The following is a 6,560-nucleotide window of genomic DNA, read 5'->3' on the forward strand; positions in this document are numbered from 1 at the left end:
CTATAGGGCCAAAGGAAATATCCTCCGATAACTAAGAGAAAGAAGCTTTCTGAGAAACTTCTTTGTGTTCTGTGAAATCATCTCACAGAGTTACAGCTTTCCCCTCAAGAAGCCCTTCGCTAAGACAGTTCTTGTGGAATTGGCAAAGTGATATTTGGAAGCCCATAGAGGGCTATGGTGAAAAAGGAAATATCCTCCGATGAAATCTGGAAAGAAGCTTTCTGAGAAACTGCTTAGTGTTCTGTTAGTTCATCTCACAGAGTTACATCTATATTTCGTGGATCTCTTTGCTAGCCTTATTTCTGTGGAATCTGAGAACAGATATTTCGGATCCCTTTGAAGACTATAGGGCCAAAGGAAATATCCTCCGATAACAAAGAGAAAGAAGCTTTCTGAGAAACTTCTTTGTGTTCTGTGAAATCATCTCACAGAGTTACAGCCTTCCCCTCAAGAAGCCTTTCGCTAAGACAGTTCTTGTGGAATTGGCCAAGTGATATTTGGAAGCCCATAGAGGGCTATGGTGAAAAAGGAAATATCCTCAGATGAAATCTGGAAAGAAGCTTTCTGAGAAACTGCTTAGTGTTCTGTTAATTCATCTCACAGAGTTACATCTGTATTTCGTGGATCTCTTTGCTAGGCTTACTTCTGTGGAATCTGAGAACAGATATTTCGGATCCCTTTGAAGACTATAGGGCCAAAGGAAATATCCTCCGATAACTAAGAGAAAGAAGCCTTCTGAGAAACTTCTTTGTGTTCTGTGAAATCATCTCACAGAGTTACAGCTTTCCCCTCAAGAAGCATTTCGCTAAGACAGTTCTTGTGGAATTGGCAAAGTGATATTTGGAAGCCCATAGAGGGCTATGGTGAAAAAGGAAATATCCTCCGATGAAATCTGGAAAGAAGCTTTCTGAGAAACTGCTTAGTGTTCTGTTAGTTCATCTCACAGAGTTACATCTATATTTCGTGGATCTCTTTGCTAGCCTTATTTCTGTGGAATCTGAGAACAGATATTTCGGATCCCTTTGAAGACTATAGGGCCAAAGGAAATATCCTCCGATAACTAAGAGAAAGAAGCCTTCTGAGAAACTTCTTTGTGTTCTGTGAAATCATCTCACAGAGTTACAGCTTTCCCCTCAAGAAGCCTTTCGCTAAGACAGTTCTTGTGGAATTGGCAAAGTGATATTTGGAAACCCTTAGTGGGCTATGTTGAAAAAGGAAATATCCTCCGATGAAATCTGGAAAGAAGCTTTCTGAGAAACTGCTTACTGTTCTGTTAATTCATCTCACAGAGTTATATCTATATTTCGTGGATCTCTTTGCTAGCCTTATTTCTGTGGAATCTGACAACAGATATTTCGGATCCCTTTGAAGACTATAGGGCCAAAGGAAATATTCTCCGATAACTAAGAGAAAGAAGCTTTCTGAGAAACTTCTTTGTGTTCTGTGAAATCATCTTACAGAGTTACAGCTTTCCCCTCAAGAAGCCTATCGCTAAGACAGTTCTTGTGGAATTGGCAAAGTGATATTTGGAAGCCCATAGAGAGCTATGGTGAAAAAGGAAATATCCTCCGGTGAAATCTGGAAAGAAGCTTTCTGAGAAACTGCTTAGTGTTCTGTTAGTTCATCTCACAGAGTTACATCTATATTTCGTGGATCTCTTTGCTAGCCTTATTTCTGTGGAATCTGAGAACAGATATTTCGGATCCCTTTGAAGACTATAGGGCCAAAGTAAATATCCTCCGATAACAAAGAGAAAGAAGCTTTCTGAGAAACTTCTTTGTGTTCTGTGAAATCATCTCACAGAGTTACAGCTTTCCCCTCAAGAAGCCTTTCGCTAAGACAGTTCTTGTGGAATTGGCAAAGTGATATTTGGAAACCCTTAGTGGGCTATGTTGAAAAAGGAAATATCCTCCGATGAAATGTGGAAAGAAGCTTTCTGAGAAACTGCTTACTGTTCTGTTAATTCATCTCACAGTGTTATATCTATATTTCGTGGATCTCTTTGCTAGCCTTATTTCTGTGGAATCTGACAACAGATATTTCGGATCCCTTTGAAGACTATAGGGCCAAAGGAAATATTCTCCGATAACTAAGAGAAAGAAGCTTTCTGAGAAACTTCTTTGTGTTCTGTGAAATCATCTTACAGAGTTACAGCTTTCCCCTCAAGAAGCCTATCACTAAGACAGTTCTTGTGGAATTGGCAAAGTGATATTTGGAAGCCCATAGAGAGCTATGGTGAAAAAGGAAATATCCTCCGGTGAAATCTGGAAAGAAGCTTTCTGAGAAACTGCTTAGTGTTCTGTTAGTTCATCTCACAGAGTTACATCTATATTTCGTGGATCTCTTTGCTAGCCTTATTTCTGTGGAATCTGAGAACAGATATTTCGGATCCCTTTGAAGACTATAGGGCCAAAGGAAATATCCTCCGATAACTAAGAGAAAGAAGCATTCTGAGAAACTTCTTTGTGTTCTGTTAAATCATCTCACAGAGTTACAGCTTTCCCCTCAAGAAGCCTTTCGCTAAGACAGTTCTTGTGGAATTGGCAAAGTGATATTTGGAAACCCTTAGTGGGCTATGGTGAAAAAGGAAATATCCTCCGATGAAATCTGGAAGGAAGCTTTCTGAGAAACTGCTTAGTGTTCTGTTAATTCATCTCACAGAGTTATATCTATATTTCGTGGATGTCTTTGCTAGCCTTATTTCTGTGGAATCTGAGAACAGATATTTCGGATCCCTTTGAAGACTATAGGGCCAAAGGAAATATCCTCCGAAAACTAAGAGAAAGAAGCTTTCTGAGAAACTTCTTTGTGTTCTGTGAAATCAGCTCACAGAGTTACAGCTTTCCCCTCAAGAAGCCTTTCGCTAAGACAGTTCTTGTGGATTTGGCAAAGTGATATTTGGAAGCCCTTAGAAGGCTATGGTGAAAAAGGAAATATCCTCAGATGAAATCTGGAAAGAATCTTTCTGAGAAACTGCTTAGCGTTCTGTTAATTCATCTCACCGAGTTACATCTATATTTCGTGGATCTCTTTGCTAGCCTTATTTTTGTGGAATCTGAGAACAGATATTTCGGATCCCTTTGAAGACTATAGGGCCAAAGGAAATATCCTCCGATAACTAAGAGAAAGAAGCTTTCTGAGAAACTTCTTTGTGTTCTGTGAAATCATCTCACAGAGTTACAGCTTTCCCCTCAAGAAGCCCTTCGCTAAGACAGTTCTTGTGGAATTGGCAAAGTGATATTTGGAAGCCCACAGAGGGCTATGGTGAAAAAGGAAATATCCTCCGATGAAATCTGGAAAGAAGCTTTCTGAGAAACTGCTTAGTGTTCTGTTAGTTCATCTCACAGAGTTACATCTATATTTCGTGGATCTCTTTGCTAGCCTTATTTCTGTGGAATCTGAGAACAGATATTTCTGATCCCTTTGAAGACTATAGGGCCAAAGGAAATATCCTCCGATAACAAAGAGAAAGAAGCTTTCTGAGAAACTTCTTTGTGTTCTGTGAAATCATCTCACAGAGTTACAGCCTTCCCCTCAAGAAGCCTTTCGCTAAGACAGTTCTTGTGGAATTGGCCAAGTGATATTTGGAAGCCCATAGAGGGCTATGGTGAAAAAGGAAATATCCGCAGATGAAATCTGGAAAGAAGCTTTCTGAGAAACTGCTTAGTGTTCTGTTAATTCATCTCACAGAGTTACATCTGTATTTCGTGGATCTCTTTGCTAGCCTTATTTCTGTGGAATCTGAGAACAGATATTTCGGATTCCTTTGAAGACTATAGGGCCAAAGGAAATATCCTCCGATAACTAAGAGAAAGAAGCCTTCTGAGAAACTTCTTTGTGTTCTGTGAAATCATCTCACAGAGTTACAGCTTTCCCCTCAAGAAGCCTTTCGCTAAGACATTTCTTGTGTAATTGGCAAAGTGATATTTGGAAGCCCATAGAGGGCTATGTTGAAAAAGGAAATATCCTCAGATGAAATCTGGAAAGAAGCTTTCTGAGAAACTGCTTAGTGTTCTGTTAATTCATCTCACAGAGTTACTTCTATATTTCCTGGATCTCTTTGCTAGCGTTATTTCTTTGGAATCTGAGAACAGATATTTCGGATCCCTTTGAAGACTATAGGGCCAAAGGAAATATCCTCCGATAACAAAGAGAAAGAAGCTTTCTGAGAAACTTCTTTGTGTTCTGTGAAATCATCTCACAGAGTTACAGCTTTCCCCTCAAGAAGCCTTTCGCTAAGACAGTTCTTGTGGAATTGGCAAAGTGATATTTGGAAGCCCATAGAAGGCTATGGTGAAAAAGGAAATATCCTCAGATGAAATCTGGAAAGAAGCTTTCTGAGAAACTGCTTAGTGTTCTGTTAATTCATCTCACAGAGTTACATCTATATTTCGTGGATCTCTTTGCTAGCCTTATTTCTGTGGAATCAGAGAACAGATATTTCGGATCCCTTTGAAGACTATAGGGCCAAAGGAAATATCCTCCGATAACTAAGAGAAAGAAGCTTTCTGAGAAACTTCTTTGTGTTCTGTGAAATCATCTCACAGAGTTACAGCTTTCCCCTCAAGAAGCCCTTCGCTAAGACAGTTCTTGTGGAATTGGCAAAGTGATATTTGGAAGCCCATAGAGGGCTATGGTGAAAAAGGAAATATCCTCCGATGAAATCTGGAAAGAAGCTTTCTGAGAAACTGCTTAGTGTTCTGTTAGTTCATCTCACAGAGTTACATCTATATTTCGTGGATCTCTTTGCTAGCCTTATTTCTGTGGAATCTGAGAACAGATATTTCGGATCCCTTTGAAGACTATAGGGCCAAAGGAAATATCCTCCGATAACAAAGAGAAAGAAGCTTTCTGAGAAACTTCTTTGTGTTCTGTGAAATCATCTCACAGAGTTACAGCCTTCCCCTCAAGAAGCCTTTCGCTAAGACAGTTCTTGTGGAATTGGCCAAGTGATATTTGGAAGCCCATAGAGGGCTATGGTGAAAAAGGAAATATCCTCAGATGAAATCTGGAAAGAAGCTTTCTGAGAAACTGCTTAGTGTTCTGTTAATTCATCTCACAGAGTTACATCTGTATTTCGTGGATCTCTTTGCTAGGCTTACTTCTGTGGAATCTGAGAACAGATATTTCGGATCCCTTTGAAGACTATAGGGCCAAAGGAAATATCCTCCGATAACTAAGAGAAAGAAGCCTTCTGAGAAACTTCTTTGTGTTCTGTGAAATCATCTCACAGAGTTACAGCTTTCCCCTCAAGAAGCATTTCGCTAAGACAGTTCTTGTGGAATTGGCAAAGTGATATTTGGAAGCCCATAGAGGGCTATGGTGAAAAAGGAAATATCCTCCGATGAAATCTGGAAAGAAGCTTTCTGAGAAACTGCTTAGTGTTCTGTTAGTTCATCTCACAGAGTTACATCTATATTTCGTGGATCTCTTTGCTAGCCTTATTTCTGTGGAATCTGAGAACAGATATTTCGGATCCCTTTGAAGACTATAGGGCCAAAGGAAATATCCTCCGATAACTAAGAGAAAGAAGCCTTCTGAGAAACTTCTTTGTGTTCTGTGAAATCATCTCACAGAGTTACAGCTTTCCCCTCAAGAAGCCTTTCGCTAAGACAGTTCTTGTGGAATTGGCAAAGTGATATTTGGAAACCCTTAGTGGGCTATGTTGAAAAAGGAAATATCCTCCGATGAAATCTGGAAAGAAGCTTTCTGAGAAACTGCTTACTGTTCTGTTAATTCATCTCACAGAGTTATATCTATATTTCGTGGATCTCTTTGCTAGCCTTATTTCTGTGGAATCTGACAACAGATATTTCGGATCCCTTTGAAGACTATAGGGCCAAAGGAAATATTCTCCGATAACTAAGAGAAAGAAGCTTTCTGAGAAACTTCTTTGTGTTCTGTGAAATCATCTTACAGAGTTACAGCTTTCCCCTCAAGAAGCCTATCGCTAAGACAGTTCTTGTGGAATTGGCAAAGTGATATTTGGAAGCCCATAGAGAGCTATGGTGAAAAAGGAAATATCCTCCGGTGAAATCTGGAAAGAAGCTTTCTGAGAAACTGCTTAGTGTTCTGTTAGTTCATCTCACAGAGTTACATCTATATTTCGTGGATCTCTTTGCTAGCCTTATTTCTGTGGAATGAGAACAGATATTTCGGATCCCTTTGAAGACTATAGGGCCAAAGGAAATATCCTCCGATAACTAAGAGAAAGAAGCTTTCTGAGAAACTTCTTTGTGTTCTGTTAAATCATCTCACAGAGTTACAGCTTTCCCCTCAAGAAGCCTTTCGCTAAGACAGTTCTTGTGGAATTGGCAAAGTGATATTTGGAAACCCTTAGTGGGCTATGGTGAAAAAGGAAATATCCTCCGATGAAATCTGGAAAGAAGCTTTCTGAGAAACTGCTTAGTGTTCTGTTAATTCATCTCACAGAGTTATATCTATATTTCGTGGATGTCTTTGCTAGCCTTATTTCTGTGGAATCTGAGAACAGATATTTCGGATCCCTTTGAAGACTATAGGGCCAAAGGAAATATCCTCCGAAACTAAGAGAAAGAAGC

The sequence above is a fragment of the Macaca mulatta genome, chromosome 6 (assembly GCF_049350105.2).
Source record: "Macaca mulatta isolate MMU2019108-1 chromosome 6, T2T-MMU8v2.0, whole genome shotgun sequence".
NCBI classification, from domain to species: Eukaryota; Metazoa; Chordata; class Mammalia; order Primates; family Cercopithecidae; genus Macaca; species Macaca mulatta.